This window comes from Pleurodeles waltl, chromosome 10 (genome assembly GCF_031143425.1).
Source record: "Pleurodeles waltl isolate 20211129_DDA chromosome 10, aPleWal1.hap1.20221129, whole genome shotgun sequence".
Classification (NCBI taxonomy): Eukaryota; Metazoa; Chordata; class Amphibia; order Caudata; family Salamandridae; genus Pleurodeles; species Pleurodeles waltl.
The window spans coordinates 295,921,630-295,942,186 of record NC_090449.1 but is presented as its reverse complement, the minus strand read 5'-3'; the positions used below and the strand labels follow the sequence as shown (position 1 = coordinate 295,942,186).

Genomic DNA, 20,557 nt, shown 5'->3' with positions numbered 1-20,557 from the left:
TTGGCACACTGGACCCCCCCTTATAAGTCCCTAATATATGGTACCTAGGTACCCAGGGCATTGGGGTTCCAGGAGATCTTTATGTGCTGCAGCATTTCTTTTGCCACCCATAAGGAGTTCAGACAAAACCTTTCACAGGACTGCTAATGCAGCCTGTGTGAAATAACGCACACATTATTTCACAGACATTTTCACTGCTCTTAAGTAACTTATAAGTCACCTATATGTCTAACCTTCACTTGCTGAAGGTTAGGTGCAAAGTTACTGAGTGTGAGGGCACCCTTGCACTAGCAAAGGTGCCCCCACATAGTTCAGGGCCATTTCCCGGGACTTTGTGAGTGCGAGGATGCCATTACATGCGTGCACCACATATAGGTTAATACCTAAATGTAGCTTCACAATGGTAACTCCAAATATGGCCATGTAAGGTGTCTAAATTCATGGAATTGTCCCCCCATTCCAAATCTGGTATTGGGGAGCCAATTCCATGCATCCCTGGGGTTCCACTGTTGACCCCAGTACTGCCAAACCAGCTCTCTGAGGCTTGCACTGCAGCTACAGCTGCTGCCACCTCACAGACAGGGTTCTGCCCTCCTGGGGTCTGAGCAGCTCAGTCCCAGGAAGGCAGAACAAAGCATTTCCTTTGGGAGCAGGGTGTTACACCCTCTCCCTTTGGAAATAGGTGTAACAGGCTGGGGAGGAGTAGCCTCCCCCAGCCTCTGGAAATGCTTTGAAGGGCACAGATGGTGCCCTCCTTGCATAAGCCAGTCTACACAGGTTCAGGGACCCCTCGTCCCCTGCTCAGGTGCGAAACTGGTCAAAGGAAAGGGGAGTGACCACTCCCCTGTCCATCACCACCCTAGGGGTGGTGCCCAGAACTCCTCCAGTGTGTCCCAGACTTCAGCCATCTCGCTTTGCAAGGTGAGTTTGGCACTCTGGAGGACTCTGGCTGGCCAGTGCCAGCAGGTGACGTCAGAGACCCCCTCCTGATAGGTCCTTACCTGATAAGGTAGATAGTCCCCCTCTCAGGGCTATTTAGGGACTCTCATGTGGGTTCTCTTCAGATTCTACTTGCAAGTTTCCAGCAAGGATCCTCTGCAACTACTACTTCATCCTCTGACCTCGGATCAACCGCAACCTGCTTCAGGAACCGCTGTAACAGCAACAAAGTATCTCCAAGGGAGACTTTTCTTCTGCAACTTCAGCTCCCGCCAGCAATTGCAACAGTTTCTACGGTGTGCACGCTCTGAGGACTCCCTGTCTTCACCCTGCACCAGAAGGACGGAAGAAATCTCCAGTGGGGTGACGGAGTCACTCCCCTGCTCACACAGACACCTTTTAAGTCGATCACCGGTTCTATTGAAACTCCTCTCACAGCTACGAGTGTGTTCCTTGGAACACAGAGGGTTGACCCCATCGACAAAGACTGTCCTGAGGGCCTGCTGTCGCCTTTTGGAGGAGGTAGGACCTTGCCTTCCCCCAGAACGGCAGTGCCCCTGTGCACCGCATCTTCTTCACCTCCTGAGGCCTCTGTGCACTATTTACACAATTTCTTCATGAACAGCCTGGCCCAGGTCCCCAGCACTCTAGCCTGCGATGCTCAGCTCGCTGAGTTGTTCTCCAGCGGCGTAGGACCTTCCTGTGTTTTGCAGCACCAACTGCATTTTCCACCTCCTTTGTCCCTGTGTCCTGGGACTCCCATGGGTGCTATCTGGTGCTCTGAGGGCTTCCTGAAGTGCAGAGAGTCCCCTCTTCCTCCTCACATAGAGTTGAAGCCCCCAGTTCCCTCCTGGGTCCAGATAGCGCCTAGTTGACACAAAACACTTGCCGGAACCAAGGCTTGTTGGAGGAATCCAGTGCCAAATCTTGCCTGCATCCAATTTCACAACGTGGGGCATCCTTTGCATTGCACAGGAACCCGCTGGCATCTTCCTAGGGTGCATTTCTGCAGTCTTCGTCCAACTGGGTACTCTTCTTTTGCACCCTCTTCTGGGTTGGCAGGGGCCCCTGTCATTCCTGGAACTTCTTTTGACTTTTGGACTTTGTCTCTTTTCTTTGCAGGTCTTCAGGTCCAGGAATCCAATGTTTGCTGTTTGCAGACTTGGTTGGTTCTTGCAATAATTCCAATCACAAGGTGTAGTGTGTCCTAAGGAAACTTGCAGTACTTTACTCCTGCTTTACTGGGCTCTGAGGTGGGGTAATTTACTTACCTTTACTGTATTCTTACTCTCCGAGCAATTCTACACACATTACACTTGTCTACAGGGGAATTTGTGATTCGCATTTCACTTTCTTACTATATGGTTTGTGTTGTCCCTAGACCTATTTTCTCCCATTGCATTCTATATCATTTCCTATTGTTTGCACTATTCTATGTTTAATTACTTGCCTTATTTTCGTATCTAGTGTATATATTGTGTATAAAACTTACCTCCAGAAGGAGTAATGTCTCTAAGATATTATTGGTACTGTGTCACCCAAATAAACTACCTTTATTTTTGGTAACACTGAGTATTGTCTTTACTTGCGTATAAGTACTGTGTAACTATAAGTGGTATTGCATGAGTGTTGCATGTCTCCTAGTTCAGCCTAAGTGCTCTGCTATAGCTCTATGAGCCTAAGCTGCTAGAACACTACTACATTTCACTAATAAGGGGTAACTGGACCTGGTATAAGGCTTAAGTACCCAAGGTACCCACTACAAACCAGGCCAGCCTCCTACAGGGATAGAGGCTGAACACGAAGAGTGAGGCTGTGTGCACAGAGCATTTGGGAGGGATGGAGGCTGAACAGGGCAGTGAGGCTGTGTGCACAGTGTACATGGGGGAGGTAGCGGCTGAACACAAAGAGTGAGGCTGTGTGCACAGAGCACACATGGATATTGGAGTCTGAACGGGATCAGTGAGGCTGTGTGCACAATGCACATGGGAGGGATAGAGGCCAAAAATGATTAGTGAGGTTGTGTGCACAGGGCACTTGTGAGGGATGGAGGCTGAAAAGAAGCAGTGAGGCTGTGTGAACAATGCACATTAGAGGTACATTTAGACTCACAAAGAGTGAGGTTGTGTGCACAGAGCACATGGAGGGATAGAGGTCAAATACAAAGAGTGAGGATGTGTGCACAGTGCACATGGGAGGGATAGAGACCGAACACTAAGAGTGAGGCTGTGTGCACAGAGCACATGGGAGGGATAGAGGCCGAACAGTGTGGCTGTGTGCAGAGAGCACACGTGAGGGATAGAGGCTGAACACGAAGAGTGAGGCTGTGTGCATAGAGCACACAGGAGGGATAATTGCTGAACACGAAGAGTGAGGCTGTTTGCGCAGAGAACCTGGGAGGGATGGAGGCCGAACAGGAAGAGTGAAGGTGCGTGCACAGAGCCAATGGGAGGGATGGAGGCTGAACGTGAGTAAGGCTGTGTGCACATCAGAGGAATAGAGGCTGAACACGGACACAAGCCGTGAGGCTGTGTGCACAGAGCTCTTTGAAGGGAAGGAGGGACCAACACCTAAATACTGAACTCATACACTTAAATAAGTTGGAAACCATTTACTCAGTAATAGAGTGCTAATGAAAGCGACCACTCTGTGCAAAAACAAGGGGAGGTAAAGTGTATATTGGTGAACTAGTGATTCTAGGTTCAGAGAAGTGCATTGAAGAACATAGGGGGTCATTCTAACTCTGGCGGGCGGCGGAGGCCGCCCGCCAGAGTTCCCCCCTCCGAAATACCGCACCGCGGTCAGTAGACCGCGGAGGGTATTCTAAGTTTTTCCCTGGGCTGGCGGGCGGTCGCCAAAAGACCGCCCGCCAGCCCAGGGAAAAACTCCCTTCCCACGAGGATGCCGGCTCGTAATCGAGCCGGCGGAGTGGGAAGGTGCGACGGGTGCTCTTGCACCCGTCGCGTATTTCACTGTCTGCCAAGCAGACAGTGAAATACTTGTAGGGGCCCTCTTACGGGGGCCCCTGCAGTGCCCATGCCAATGGCATGGGCACTGCAGGGGCCCCCAGGGGCCCCGCGACCCCCCCTACCGCCATCCGGTTCCCAGCGGGCGGACCGCCGGGAACTGGATGGCGGTAGGGGGGGTCGGAATCCCCTCGGCGGCGCAGCTAGCTGCGCCGCCTTGGAGGATTCCAAAGGGCGGCGGTACACTGGCGGGAGACCGCCAGTGTTGCCGGTCCGACCGCGGCTTTGCCGCCGCGGTCGGAATGCCCTTGGGAGCACCGCCGGCCTGTCGGCGGTGCTCCCGCCGACCCTGGCCCCGGCGGTCTTAGACCGCCGGAGTCAGAATGACCCCCATAGTCTATGAGTCTAAATGTATATCAGTCAACATTGTTTTGACATTCATATAAATTAAATGTCATTATCAGTTCTGGGATTAATTTTGAAATAGTGCAATAATAGGAGCAGGCCAGCCGGTCCCAGAAGGGAAATTACTGGTATGGACAGGACATGCCATGGTGGAAGATACGACATAAGACCAAACAAGCATTGGCAAAGCCAATAGGTTTCACCTATGCATGAGCTATTGACTTTGCCAATGTCTTTTAACCTTGTTGTACAGTGGAGTGGAGTGCCTGGAGTGTAGTGGCATTGCGTAGAGTGGTGTCAAGTTGACAGACATGGCATAAATGAGAGTGAAGTGGAGTAGAGTGGTTGGAGTGGTGTACAGAGAAGTGGCGTACAGGGGAGTGGCATAAAGTAGAGTGGGAAACTGTAGACTAGAGTGGAATACAGTGGCGTACAGTGGAGTAGCGTATAATAGAGTGGCATAGAGCAGAGTAGAGTAAAGTGGGGTCGCATAGGCTGGCGTTGCATAAAGTGTAGTGGCATGGAGTGGTGCAGAGTGGAGTAGAGTAGAATGGTGTGGTATAGAGTGGAGTCGAGAAGAGTAACTTGGAGTGATGTAGGGTCGAGTAGTGTAGAGTACAGTGGCCCTCGGGAGTAGTTTAGTACAGTGAAGTGGTGTAGTGTGGTGCACAGAGGAGTAGTTTGACAGGGTGGAGTGGCGTACAATTGAGCAGAGAGTCGTAGAGTAGTATGGAGTGAACTGGCATAGAGTGCAGTGGCATGCAGCAGAGTGGTGCAAAGTAGACAGTGCTGCAGAGTGTAGTAGCATAGAGTGCAGTGGTGAAGAATAGAGTATTGTAGAGTAGAGTGCAGTTGCCTGGAATGCAGTGGCATAGAGTGGAGAGGTTAAGAGTAGAGAAACGTGGTGTAGAAAACAGTGGCATAGAGTGCAGTGGTGCTGAGTGAAGTAGAGTGCCACAGAGTCAGTGGTGTAGAGTGGAGTGGCTCAATGCAGAGTACAGTGGCGTAGAGTGCAGTGACATAGAGTAGAGTGGCGTAGAGTGCAGTGTCGTAGAGTAAAGTGGTGCAGAGTAAAGAAGCGTGGAGTGGCATAGAGTGAAGTGGTGCAGGTTAAGTAGAGTGCAGTGGCATAGAGTGGAGTGGTGCAGAGAAAAGTTGAGTGGCAAAGAGTTCAGTGGCGTAGAATGGAGTGGCATAGAGTGGAGTGGTATTAAGTGCAGTGGAATACAGAGGAGTGATGCAGTAGGGTAGAGTGCAGTTGCCTCGACTGCAATGGTGCAGAGTAGAGTAGAGGGACGTAGAGTGGAGTGATGTAGAGGGGAGTGGTGTAGGGTGCAGTGGTGTAGAGTACATTGGCCTATAGCGGAGCAGCACAGAGTGCAGTAGAGTTGAGTGGTGTGTGGAGTAACATGGTGTAGAGTGGAGTGGTGTAGACCAGGGTTGCATAGAGTGGGGAGGAGTGGTGTAGAGTTCAGTGACATAGAGTTGAGGGATGCTGAGTAGAGTAGAGTGGCATGGCATAGAGTCCAGGAGTGAATAGTGGAGCAATGCTGAGATGGGTAGAGTGGCACAGAGTGCAATGGCATAGAGTGGAGTTGCGCAGAGTAGAGTGTTGTTAAGTGCAGTGCCATTGAGTACAGTGGTGCAGAGTGGTGTAGACTGCAGTGGCGTGGAGTAGGGTGTTGCAGATTAGAGTGGCATAGAGTGCAATGGTACAGTAGAGTGGTACAGAGTGGAGAGGCGGAGAGTGCGGTGGCCTAGGGATCGTCAGACTAGGTGGGGGGCATAGGTGAACCTCAAGTGATCACAGGGGGGTGCCAAGCTCTGGCCAAAAGAAGCATCATTCTGGTAACAGGGATTGGTTTTAAGCTGAAAAAAAATGAGCAGCAGTAAACCGCCCTGTAATGGGCCTTCACAAACATGTTTTGTCATTTGTATAAAAGCTGGGAAAGTGCGTCAAAACGGAAGGGACTCCAAATATTCTTCAAAACCCCCACCCCTACTTCTAATAATCCCACTGTGAATACTTTTACATGTTAGCAAAGCCTGTCTGACCAGAATAGTATGTTTGGCTTCATGTATTTGATTGCATTGTTGAAACATAATTTAACAGCAGCATTTAAATAGGTCTGCACATATTTAAACATTGCAATTTTAATAGAAAAATTGTAATTTTTTTTTTAGGGTGGCCCGATATTTTTTTTTCACTGGGGAGTGCATCATTAAAAAATTTGAAGAATACTAGCCTAGAGGAATAAAGTCAAAAGCCTATGTCAGAGCTCAGTTCAAATTCTATGTCGTCCTTAATCTCTGAATAGAAGACACTCTCATGTGTCTTGTCAATGTTTCCCAGACACACTGCACTGGTGAGCACTGTATTTTCGACAAAGTAGAACAACACAGCAGAAACAACGTTTTATTCAGTTAATAATATTTGCAGAACAATAATTAATGTTGCAGCATTCTTTATTTGGAAGGCACACAGAATCACAGTCACACTTGGGAGCTCATGGATATGTATATTCCATGCCACAATGACAGACCTATTCACTGTTACACATGAGCTAATTTGCTTACATTGGTGTGCAGTGGGATGGGAGGAAAAAGAACTAACAAAGAAGGGTTAATAGAAGCTACATGGATATGGGAGAGGGACTGAAAACACAAGCAATCACATGGAGTGCTTGAACCCCCCCCCCCCAAAAAAAATAGCTCCCAAAACGGGATCAGTGAAAGGATTTAAGTACTTGGTCCATGCTCCAGGTGAGGGCCAAATACAAAAAGAGGACATGATGAAGGTATGCAAAGACAAATGGGAAGAAAGGAATGAGAGCGACGCTAAAGCTAACAACTGGTAAGCTATGAACGGGCTGTAAGTCCATTGTATATAAACAAAATGTTTTGTAGAGACAATGCATGCACTGTCTAGGCGAAACCTAAGGCTTTTCAGATTTGGACTGTCTGTAAGGCAATCAGGCAGTGCTCTTGGGCTGGTCTAATGGTAGTATGTGGGCAGTTTTTTGTCTGTTTGTTGGCCTGTTTTATAGCACAGTAGGCCATTTTTTACTGTTGATTTCCCTGATATCAAAACAAACATTGTCTGTCACAAGCTCAAATCAGTGCAGTCTGCCCAACCTTGCAGAACACTTATAAAGTATGTATTAACAAGTTGAAACCTGCCTCAATTTGCAAATATGGTCCATTTTTTAGTTTTCAGATTTGATAATGTTGTCCAGATGTATTTTGGTTCCTGGGTGTTGGAAATGACCCTTTTTGCAGGGTCATCCCCAGTCTTCCGCCTTCCTCCTATTTTTTCTTACCTGTTTTTGTTGGCTTTAGGACTCTGGGCACTTTACCACTGCTAACCAGTGCTAAAGTGCATATGATCTCTGTGTAAAGTGTACTGTTGATTGGTTGATCCATGATTGGCATATTTGATTTACTGGTAAGTCCGTAGTAAATTGCACCAGAGGTGCCCAGGGCCTGTAAATCAAATGCTACTAGTTGGTCTGCAGCACTGGTTGTGCTGCCTACATTGGTAGCCCTGTAAACATGGCTCAGACCTGCCACTGCAGTGTTTGTGTGTGCAGTTTTAAACTGCCAATTCGACTTGGTAAGTGTACCCAGTTGCCAGGCCTAAACCTTTCCTTTTGCTACATGTAACGCACCCCTACGTTAGGCCCTAGGTAGCCCCATTGGCAGGGTGCAGTGTATGTTTAAGGTAGGACATATACTAGTGTGTCTTATATGTCCTAACAGTGAAATACTGCCAAATTCAGTTTTCATTGTTCAAGGCCTATCTCTCTCATAGGTTAACATGGGGGTGCCTTTAAATATCCTTAAAGTGCAGATTCTTTTTGAGAGCAGATAAAAATGTGGAGTTTATGGTCTCTGAGCTCACAATTTAAAAATACATCTTTTAGTGAAGTTGGTTTTTAGATTGTTAGTTTGAAAATGCCAGTTTTAGAAAGTAGGCATTTTCTTGCTTAATCCATTCTGTTACTCTGACTGTTTGTGGATTCCCCATCTGGGTCAGTTTGACAGTTGGGCTGTTCACACCTCTCCTCTAGACAGTGACACAAAGGGGGCTGGGATGTAGCCTGCATATCTTGATTAGCCATCTGTGCTGGAGGGGAGGGGAGGAGTGGTCACTCACACCTGAAAGGACTGCGCCTGCCCTCACACAATGGCATCTCCAACCCCCTGGTGAGTGTCTGGGGCCTGGCCTGGACAAGGAAGGATCTTGCAAACACTTGAGATTTTGCTTTGATGTTTGCCAACTTCAAAGGCAGAACTGGGTATAAGAAGAAGACCCAAAACCCCAGACATTTAGAATCTTTCTGGAATCAAGAGGAACCTCTGCAAGGAGAAAAGCTGAAGGAGGAGTACTGTTCCTTTGCTGTGCTGCTTTGCTGGCCTGGCCTGCAGTTGCTGTTTTTGCCTGAAAAGAGCGCAAAGGGTGTCCTGCTTGAGAAAATTCTCCAAGGGCTTGGAGTAGAGCTTGCCTCCTGTTGGAAGTCTCAGGGACACCAAAGACTTCCGTTTCCTCGGCCTGCAGCACTGGGAACTGTGTGTTTTGTGCTGTTCAAGAGGAGAAACCACTGCAACGCCACCAACGACGCCGCTGGCCTGCACCGTGACCTGCTGATGCCACACGGAGTCACATTGCCCCGCTTCGCACCACGCCCCTGGACTCCCCGGCACCGTCATCGGGCGACTTCACCGAGCTGCTGCTCGCACCGGGACCTGTAGGCCCCGCACTCCTGCATCGCCTGCTCACACCGCAGCCTGGGCATCCCAGACGGCGCTGGCCCTGCTGACACCGGCGGCGCTGCCTGCACCGTGGCCTGTGGACACAGCTCGTGAGGTACACCGTCCTGTCCCGCACCGCAGCCCCGGTTCACCGACGCCAGCACCATCGACTCCTTTGTTGTCACCAGGCATCCTGCCTGCACCATGGCCTGTGGACACCGCTCGTGAGGGTCACGAAGCACTGTCCCGTAACGCTGGCTTGGGCCTACCGACAACAGCGCTTCAGCAATGACGATGCCGCTGCCTGCACCGTGACCTGTGGACATCGCACATCGCACCGCCCCACTTCACACAGCAGCCCTGGTCTCACCGGCACCGCTGGACGCCGTCAAGTAGCAGCTGCCTGCACCACGACCTGTAGGCCCCCCACGTCGCATCGTCCCGCTTCGCACTGTAGCCCAGACACCATCCACGCCGGCGCACCTTACTTCATCAGCCTGGAGTTCGAACCGCAACGCGTGTGACCTCAAGGGCCCGATGACTCCTGCACCGACTCTGGAACCGACACTGCGACGTCAGCGAGGCCACTCTCTGGAGCTCACCGCGAGGATCACGACGCCCTGCAAATCCAAGGCACTGTTTGTGGGTCTTCCCGACACCGTAGCTGGCCCGCAAGGCAGCGGCCGGCCTGAACTGTTGGTTTTGTTGATCACTATGCCGTGATAGCCCCAGGTAGAGCTATCGACTTCAAGGAACTGTATTTTTGAGTAAATCTTGCAGAATTCATATTTTTATTACTGTATGTTGGATTTGTATCGTATTTAGTCTTGTTTTATATAGATAAATATTGGCTATTTTTCTAAAACTAGTGTGGTGTCCGTTTGTAGTGTTTTCACTTATTACTGTGTGTTATGTGCAAATGTTTTACACATTGCTTCTGAGATAAGCCTGACTGCTCGTGCCAAGCTACCAAGGCGGTGAGCAGGGGTTGTCTGAGTGCGTATCTCCCTTATCCTGACTACTTGGACAGGGTGCAAACCGACTGCCAACTAGAGACCCCATTTCTAACACTGGGCCTATATTCCATCCCAGTGTGACCCTGGAGCTTTTTTGCAGTTCCATAACAGATGAAAGGATCAGATAGATTTCATTTATCACAGCCATGTGGGTTTACCACCTAACAATATGTTTGCGGGAATCCAATATTAAAATGTTACATTATGCCCAATAAAGGAGAATTATGTAGCGTAATGAGGACATTCTGTGATGGTATCATTTTCCTATTTTGATACTTTAACACACATCAATACTGTCTGAGCAGATGTTTCATCTCATTAGTACCAGATTAACACCTGAATACTGCAATCAGCAATTGAAAGGTGACCACGTAATACTGCAAAGGGTCTGCCACTATGCAGCAATTATTTTAGAAGATCAATTTGAGCTAGTCTTGGGAAGTGAATGTCCCCTTCATAATGTACAGGAGTGTCCTCTACCCTGTGTACCCAAAGTGTGTGAATCTGTGATTCTGTTTTTTACATTTTTTGCCTCAACACACTTATCTAGTGTATGAAGGCCAAGGCCTGCTTTGACTATAATAGATTCTTATCTTGTCCTATACCTGGAGGGACACACACAGAGAGTCCGCATAGTGACAGAAGCTCTACTGTCTCTGTCATTTGGTTTCACATGTGTAACAGTCATGGCTGTGTACCGTGTTTTGTTATGATGAGAGAATTATAATGACCATGTCTTTTTACCTCTGTCATGTGAATGCAAGCGTACTGGCCCATTCATCTGTCAATTCCCTTGCTCACAGTGAACCTCGAATCCTAGCACCGAAGACCAACAAGCTCTGCCTGTGCTGCTGCGTTGATAGAGCTGTGGCACTGGTTGAGTGTGTTAGGTGGTCTCCCTGCATTATGCCAGTCATTGCTGCCTAAGCACCTGGACCATGTGCCTGACTGGTAGGCCGGACTGAAGCGCCTGGTTGTATCATCTGCTCTGTGTGTGTGCCCGTGAACGTGGACAGTGTGCCCATGGCAATGCCGATCCCAACCGGTTCAAGAAGTAAGGACTACCACTCATGAGGTGCCCCATGGTGCCCCATAACGAGCAAAGGACCCCGAACAGTCCAGAAGTGACCTATGCCTACCCTTTTCAGAAGATTTGAGACCATTGCCTTTTAGCACTATGTGCTGTAAATAGTGCCTGGAATCTGAGGCACCAAAGACCTCAGTGTCCAGTTGAGTGACTATGGTTGTTTCCTAGGCCACCAGCTGATAGTATGTCGCCGTAAATGGTTGTATGTTTCCCACAGAGCTATAGTACGAAACGTCACAGGCCAGTGCAGGCAAATGACTCCAGCCATCACCATTGTCGCTCAGTAGCCCCTGCCTGCTACTCAAGATCTGACAGCATTTTGTTGTTAAACTCTGTGAATTATGCAGCAAATTGTGAAGTATGTGGCAAGTCCAGTAAATCTACAGTTATGAGGACAATCCTGCAGCCACAGAATCACAACATTCTGGTTTCTCTGGGCATGATCCTCAGTTCCTTGGTGTGCCTGGTGCATTGTTCTGTGCGCAGAGTTGATGGGGGCCCTGCTTTGTTGGCTAAACGTCAGGCCTTTATCTTCTACCTCAGTTCTAGGGAGAATTGAATGCTTCTTATCTTGCTGCAAGTTTTACTCACATTACTCAGAAGGATGTTGCATTGATGACTTTCTCCTTTACTGTGAGATGATCAGACGAGGTTGCAGGCCAGTTCATGGGGTTTTGTTCTGTAGGAATATTTCCAGATTTACTTGGATGAAGGAAAGCACCCTGTTGTGAACGACACCTTACGGGCAATGGAAAGTGCTCTGGAATTGGGGCCAGACGGGCTGTGAGGAAAGGACGCTGAGCATTAGACCTGGAGGTAGTCTGAGCACAAAGCACCAGTGACGGAAGATGGACGAACACGAGCACTGTGTTTAAGACAGCCTGTGTGCACAGATCACATGCGTTCTTCAATTGAGGGTGCAAGGCAAGCAGTGGGTACAGAGCACCAGCGAGTATGAGTGGTTCTAAAGTTTACATTTAAAGTTGCCTCTAATTCCTGATTCAGCTCGCAAAGGGAGTTATAATTGAGAATTATGGGAAAGCCATGACTTTCCTTTTTTTACACGCAGATATTTCACTTGCTAAATGGATCCATAATGTGCAGCTAGAAATAAGGCTTTTATTAATTCATGAAATAAGGAAATCTGTATGTAAAGTGTAATACCTTCTGTTAATCATTTAAAAACTTTGTTTTTCAGATTTGGAAGTTGTAACTGTGGTTCTTTTTTCATTGGCAGATGCTGAAGGTGTTCGATAGGTACTGGTATCTTGGACCTGCTTTACGAAATAACTAAGGTGAGCTGATACCAAAAACACTTGTGCTCAAAAGGCCAGTCATGTATAATGTAAACTTTGCTGGTCTTTCAACTTCAAAAAGCAGAACTGCCTTCTCAAGCACAACTCGGCCTTGAGGAGCAACTCAGTAAACAACAAGGTGTAAAACTGGCTGCACCTCAAGAGATGTGTTGAAACAAAGAGATATGCGAGATGACATTTATTACGAATTTGAATCTTTTTAAACAGAAGGAACAATATATTAATTTTGTACATCTGTAAGGTGCAATATATTGCAGAAGCACTAAGGGCCAGATGTACCAAGAAGGCCTTTTGCGAGTCGGAAATAGCGATTTTTAAGAAATCGCAATTTCTGATTCGCAAAATACAATGTATCACATTTGCGATTCGGTAATAGCAATTTCTTAAAAATCGCAAATGCTATTACCGAATTGCAAATTGCAATACCGGCCCCATTCGCACCCATGGGCCTGTAGGCCCATATTTGCGAATTTTTTGCATTTCCAAAATTGTGATTTCTTAACTGGAAATCGCAATTTTGGAAATGCAAAACCCCAGGGTGCTTGGGGCCTAAGGCCCCCTCTGCTGCACCCCAAAATAATTTTTTAGGACATGTAAGGTGCACACATGCCAAAAGGGCATGTGTGCTTTACATGTACATTTTAAAAATGCATTTTAAATGCATTTTTAAAATTTGCACATGGTTACCACCAAGTTCAACTTGGTGGTAAATAGCGATTCCTTAATGCCCAATTCGCATTAAGGAATTGCTTCTTACATGTGCTTAGAAATCGCAAATAAGGAATGCTTATTTGCGATTTCTTATTAAGAGAGTCACAATTTGTGACTCTCTAAACAGGGTCGATATTTTAAGGAATCGCTATTTTAGTGATTCCTTAAAATTGCTTTCAGAATGCCTTTAATACATTCTGAAATGGCTTTTTGCATTCGCAAACGGGCATTCGCACCGTTTGCGAATGCAAAAAGCTTTCATACATCTGGCCCCTAGGCCCATATTTATACTTTTTTAGCGCCGCATTTGCGTTGTTTTTTATGCAAAATCTGCGCAAACTTACAAAATACAATTGTATTTTGTAAGTTTGCGCTGCTTTTGCGTTACAAAAACAACGCAAATGCGGGGCTAAAAAAGAATAAATATGGGCCCAAGGGTGCCTGATAAGTATGCGAGGGAGAGGGAAGCTCGATCCCAAGGGAGAAGTTAGGTGGTTGGGGAAGGTGGCTAGGGAAGTTCTTTATCAAACTACCAAGTTTTTAAAGCATCTACAAAAGGCAAAAGGTTTCGAGATGTCTCTGAGGTGTTGCGGAAGGATGTTCCACAGCAGGACACCTCTGATTGCAAACCTTCTTCTGCCAGTGGAGGTAGAGAATTTATATGGAGGTGAGTTAAGAAAGCTCAGGTATCAAGACAAGTTGTCTCTTGTTAAAGTTGTCCTAGTTATGAAGAGCTTTATACCGTTGCCCTATGGCAGAGGTTTTCAAACTTTTTAATGTCGTGCCCACCCCACGTGGGAAAAAAAATGATCGAACCCTCCCTCAGAATTTTTTACAATTATTCCAATAAGTTGGCAATGTTTAAATATGTCTAGGCTCATTTAAACATTGCAGTTAAGTTCTGTTACCTTTTTTAAAAGGCAATACATTTTTTTCTGCTTAAACAAACCACTGTTATCTGCATAATGCTTCTTTTGGCCAAAGCCTGGCACCCCCCATCTACTGGAGGCCCCCCTTGTGGGGCCCGCCCACCAGTTTGAAGACCCTCGCCCTAGGGCGAGGTGGGATACTTGGCTCCTATTCTGAATGTGCAACTTCAAATGAGGCTTAAGGTGGAGAATCAGTATTTAACACATCAAATACTGCTTGTTTTGCCGTTTTTCTGTGCCTTTTTCCCCACCGAATTTCAGCTGGTTTGACCTGCAGTAGGCTATCAGGGGGAAATTGCAAAGGTGTGATAATTACCACGCAACTCGTAATTCTATTCCCTGCGCAAACACCTGCTTCCATGTGAAAATAATTTAGCACTGAGCTTGTAGCCAAAGCCTACATAATTTCAGACAACTGCAGCGTTTCTTGAGGATACAGTACACCACTATACCACTTACCAAACAGCCAGCAATTGTTACATCCCAACCTGATGTTATCCAGCCATGTGTGTAATCGAGAAGAAGTGGAGGAGGGGTATTTTAAGTATATGACACAACGGAGCGTATTGAACTTCATGTAAAATATGGCTGAAGAGTTTGGCAGTATGGAAGACACATACTTTATTATCTTGTAACTTCTATACATCATAATACTATCTGGGCAAAGAGTCATCTCATTAGCACCAGTTTAACAACAATATACAGAAAAAAGCAATCAAAAGATGAGCAGTTAACCTTTGCAAAGGGCCTTTCAATGCACGCAAATCCACATTGCCACGTTTTATTAACTTTTGATGCGTTTGAGCTAGAAACAAATTTTTTATTGTGTCAAAATATGATTATGCAGCAAATGATGGATTATGTGGCAAATCCATTACCATGCGAAAAAACCCATGGGCGTGGAATCACATAATTACAGCATCACGCATTATCTAACTTGTAAAGCCTATATTATGACTTATACCTCACACCACCACCAACACCACACTTCCCACCCTGCACTACCATCCCACACGCTACACCTACACTCACTTTCACCACCCACAATATTCATCACCACTTGCAATCTAAATGGCCATTTACTCCCTAAAACTGATCAAAAACTTGCTCCTCCACCATACACCACACTCACTGCCCACACCATTAAATACACCATTTACACACTACCTGCAATGTGAACACATTGAAACCACGAAAATATTATTATACACTTTGTAGCACTCCCTTTCGATCAGAAACCAGAAGAAGAGTGCTGAAGTGACGTAGGTAATCAATCAATCAATCAATATGCATTTGTATAGCATATGCTATCACCCTGTGGGATATCTGGGCGCTGGGCCTAGTCCAATAGCCAGGTCTTAAGCTTCTCCCTGAAATCCGTCAGTGAGGGGGGTGTTCGGAGGTGGGGTGGCAGGTTGCTCCAGGCTCTTTCAGCAAAGTATGATAAGGCGCAAACGCCACACCGGCTACGATATATGCAGGGGTGTGTGCGAGGGAAAGAGAGGCAAAGCGGAGGTGTCTGGCGGGATGGTGGAATGTAAGACATTGGTTTATGTAAGAGGGTCCGAGGTCGTGGAGGGCCTTGTAGGCGAGGGTGAGGATCTTAAATAATGAAAATCTATAGCACATATTTATGAAGTACCCTTCTTAACCTGATTCAATACGGATGTTCAACAAATATTTTGTGGCGGAGAATAACAGGTTAAATGGAACAATTATAGGTTCATTCTAGAGATTGATATATTTCATAGAGAGATGCATGGAAATCTAGAGCCTGCAAAAAGAAAACTGTTATGACAAAATTGTATTATATTATAAAATTAACATTTTAATTCAAAAAAGCTCATTGATTGCCTTACCTATTGAAATAGGTCATAAAAACATATCCACTAAAGAGTGTTGTCCATTACTGTGCAGTGTGCAGCTGTACCTATCTTGAAAGCATAGCACAATGATACTTTTTAGGTCTCGGCTAGACAGCGCATGCCCTGTCTCGAAGAGACATGTTGTTTTCAGTCTGTGGGCTTCAGCCCGCCCATGGGCTTACCATTTTCTTGCTCCTTTGTCGCTGTCATATCCTTTGTCCCCATTTGTTCATGACATGCATACGTCATACCTTTTTTGTGTGTAAACTGCCCCCAGAGCATGGTCCAAGTACCTGTGTCCTTTCACTGCTTCTCTTGTGGAAACAACTGTTTTTTTATGTTCAATCAGTCCTTGCAAGTGCACGTTTCTTCTACTACTTCTCTTGTGGAAGGTACTTATTTATCTTCATGTTTAATGAGCTCTTCACAGTCGCCCACAGCCGGTTTAACTTTTTATTCAACCCTGGCCCTTTATGTCTTTACGCTGGTGTATTTGTATTTTTGGTCATGTAAAGGCAGCATATGCCTTCATATTTGTGCTCTTCATCTTTAATTTTGTGTTATTATTAGGTTAGCTTCCTAATGAAGTGATGTGCCCGCAATCACAAGATGCTGGAGCGACGCCGGGACTAGTCAACCCGAAAATATTGGATCGCTTTACATGAACTGCACTTACAGTACATAAGTTCACAATCATTTTTTTTTGGGGCACAGGGAAATTTTGTAATTTGCACAGAATCACAGTAGGTTGAATCCAAGCCGGGACACAAACCTGGTTCCGCAGCTCCCAAGTCAGCAGCTTTGGCCATAAGGCTACAATTCCCCCATGCAGCCTCTGAGCCACAACCCTTGACACAGTTTTACAGCCGCAATGTATGTTGCATTACCTCTCTTTGTCAAAGAACCCTTTATATTGAAATGTGTGACAGTGAAGCTACCAGCATACACAAATTACAGAGTGCAGCTATAACCACATGCGTACTTTACCTCTTCCTTCCCGTATTCCGCTGTGAATACAAATTCTAAATCGGTGCTACAGCCCCAGTGACTTTACTCTGCCACATGCACACCTTAGAGCAAAATAAGGACATCACTTGATTTAAGTCATGGGTGTCCAACATTGATCCATGAGGGTGATGTGAACAGTATAGTTCTGAAATTGAAAACGTGCTCCTTTGACTTTTTTGTCATGCGAGGGATCAGCTTGGCATTTTATGCAAGTGCATTTTTTGTGATTTACCCAGAATCACAAGCTGTTGAGCTGACGCCGGGACTAAAACCCGGTTCCACAGGTGCACAGTCGGCAGCTCTGGCCTTAATGCACATCTCTAACAAAGCATTTCTAAAACCGCATCTCCCTCCTTCAGCCTCTGAGCCAAAGCCCTCAGCACAGTTTTATTGTTACAACATAAGTTGCTTTATATCTGTCTCCGAAGCCAAAACATATACCTGGTAGTCAACGAAGTGCCTTTTATTATCATTTATTCCAGTCAAGCTGCGACTTTACGAGGGTTTCAAACAGTGCCACCCCAATGATTTGACGATCACAGATCCACATCTAAACAATGCGCGGTTACTGTTCTAATAACTCTAAACGGTGGATTTTTTTAAATGTTGTATCTTAAGTGGAAACAAGAAATTCAAAGGTTCAAAGAAGGTTCGCACATTGGTGTTACTTCTTACAATGCCTGCAACGTCGTGTGTGTCTCTTACACATGCATACTTCGATTGCATTCATTATTTTTCACCCACCTGTAGTTTATGCTGTCTATTTAACTAATTTAATTTTACACATTCATGTCATGTTCTTTTGGGTGCTGAATCTTTAGTTTTAGTTATTATGCATCTTCATGTGCACGGATTTTACAGTTTTCTTAGCTCCATCTTTCCAAAAACGCTTCTTTCACGTGTATACCTTCAGAGCCAGAACTTCCGGTCTCTTCTCTCGCGCTCCAAACTTCTGATTTGCACCCTCTCTCCATCCCCCTCCTATGTTCCCAGTTTGTTTTATGAATCTCCTTCTTCCCCTTTACATGTTCAGTTTAGTGGCTCATCCTCTTCTTAACAAACATGCTTGACATACTTTTTACACATTTGATTATGTCCTCATTCCATATTGGATTGTTTTCCCAGCCAAAGCATTTTTTTTTTTTGGAAAACATTCCCTGCATGTGTTCGCTATACAGCCTCAGCCGTATACAGGATTATCGTTAGTTCTGCACTTCAATCTACACTTTAGCATGTTTAATTATTTTTTTTGTATCATATGCGTGTCCTTTAGGTTCTATTTTTTAATAAAATATGTCTCTTTATGTACACGTTCAATCTGTTTCTTTTGATATCAATTTCATTATAGTCTCCTGGCCATGTCAAAGCAATTTTTTCAACAAAATTAGACATGCTGCACAGCCACACTGCTGTATAACACAGCTACAATAAATAAGCAAAGCCAATAGCTTTTGCATAGACGAAACCTACTGGTTTTGCCAATGCTTGTCTTCTTTTTGGTACAAATTTCAACCACATTTTTTAAGAGACGTGTGTTTGTGTAATCAGTGCCTATTTATTGTACACCTAAAGTTATTTGAATAGATTAGCGAGCAGAAGCTGTCTGACCTTGGCCGTGAGACAGCCCTCCCTCGACCTCCGCAGACACCTTTAATCTGAAGGAGAAAGCAGCCACAGAAGCACTTTTTAGGTCAAAGACTGTTAGACAGGATAGCTGTCTGGTTTGCTAAATACATTTTGGGGACATTCAGAAAGCTTCCCTGGGAATACATTCTCCTGTTGCTTACCATTAGCTTTGTGGTTTGTAACTCACGTTTTCCGGCTTTCTATTTGCTTGCTTCATTTGTTATAGGCTGTCCAGGTTCAGTTTGTTCCTCCGAAGGAGCAAAGCCTTTCCACACTATCTCGCCTTGTATTCTTCCACGAGTGCTCTTTTCTGTAAAAAGGCCTGTAAATTTTGTTCTTGTCACATTTCCTATGTATTCAAAGACAGAGGTGAAATTATGTTTTCCAAGGAAGCTTGGTGTTTACTTTTCTTTCTCTGACTTGAAAGTGAGAAGATTTAAGTGACAATCTTGCCTGATGCTGGGGATAAAGGGAAGGTTTTTTCTAGCACACAACAGCATTTAAATGAACTGTGCAAGTATTTACACAATGCATCAGAATCAGCAAAGCACAAATGAAGTAAATTTTTTGTTAATTCTGAAGGGTGTTTTGGCACTGACTAATTTAATATGATCAAAACAAATCAATACACTAGATGATGCCATTTCCACATATTATGGTTTGTGTGCTGTATAGTTTTGTTTGTAAAACTGTATGTCTGTACAAACATAATGGGTGTTTTGACTGAAAATGTGTTCTCTGTAATGACAGTGTGCTACTACACCATGTGTACGCCACTCTATGCCACTCCACTGCACCACTCCACCTTACACCATGCCATTGCACTCTGCACCACTCCACTCTGCACAACTCCACCCTACACCACTGTCTTCTATGCCTCTCAACTCTACACCTGCCTACTCTATGCCAGTGCACTCTACCTCACTCCATTCTACACCACTGCACTCTTTGCCACTCTAGTCTAGGCCACTTCACTCTACTCTGCACAACTCCACTCTACGCCACACTGCAACACTTCGCTTTACGCCACTGCACTCGGTGCCAGTACACTCTATGTGAATGCACTCCACCTTATGCCCCTGACCTCTATGCCAAACCCTTGTATGCCACTCTAATCTAGTCTGCACCAATGCAATATTTGCTACTGCACTCTACACCATTTTATGCCTTTACGCCACTCTACTCTACCCTGCACCTCTTCACTCCATACCACTTCACTTTACACTGAACCAATCTACTCTACACCATTGCTCTCTACATCACTGAACTCTGCACCACTCTGCTCGACTCTGCACCACTGCACTCTATGCCACTGCACTCTTTGCCACTCTACTCTAAACCACTTCACTCTACACAACTGCAGTCTATATCACATCACGCTACTCCCCACCACTGTAGTCTATGCCACTTCTCTCTATGTCACTCTACTCCATGCCATTGCACTCTATGCCATTGCACTCTATGCTGCTCTACACCAATGCACTCTACGACACTCTACTCTGCAACACTTAAGTTTATGCCACTCTACTCAGCACTACCATGCTCTTTGTCACTGCACTCTGCAGCACTCCTCTCTACGCCACTGCTGTCTACACCACTCTACCCTGCACCACTCCACACTACCACACTCTATACCACTCTTGTACTCCAGACCACTGTATTCTATGACCTGGTATCCCATGCCACTGCACTCTATGCTGCTCTACTCTGCACCACTCCACTCCACTATATGCCACTGAACTCTGCTATGCACTACTCTAATCTATGCTACTGCATTCTACGATGCTGCATTGTATGCCACTGAATTCTATGCTGCTGCACTCTGTGCCACTACACTCTGCAAAACTGTATGCGAATACACTATACACCAGTCCTCACCAGTGTACCCCACTGAGCTCTACTCTATGCCACTACACTCTATGCCACTGCACCACTGT

General features: G+C 45.9%; 1 protein-coding gene and 1 long non-coding RNA gene across 2 annotated transcripts in view; one reads left to right on the top strand and one right to left on the bottom strand.

Moving 5' to 3' along the window:
* The window catches only part of LOC138261476 (uncharacterized), an 87,618-nt gene that overhangs the window by 16,401 nt on the left and 50,660 nt on the right, over nt 1-20,557 (top strand). The window contains exon 2 of the long non-coding RNA XR_011199100.1: nt 12,403-12,460. This is a non-coding gene — a long non-coding RNA (uncharacterized lncRNA). The remainder of the gene's footprint in view (nt 1-12,402; nt 12,461-20,557) is intronic.
* Nucleotides 1-20,557, bottom strand: part of LOC138261475 (uncharacterized) — a 71,784-nt gene that overhangs the window by 34,935 nt on the left and 16,292 nt on the right. The window lies entirely within an intron of this gene.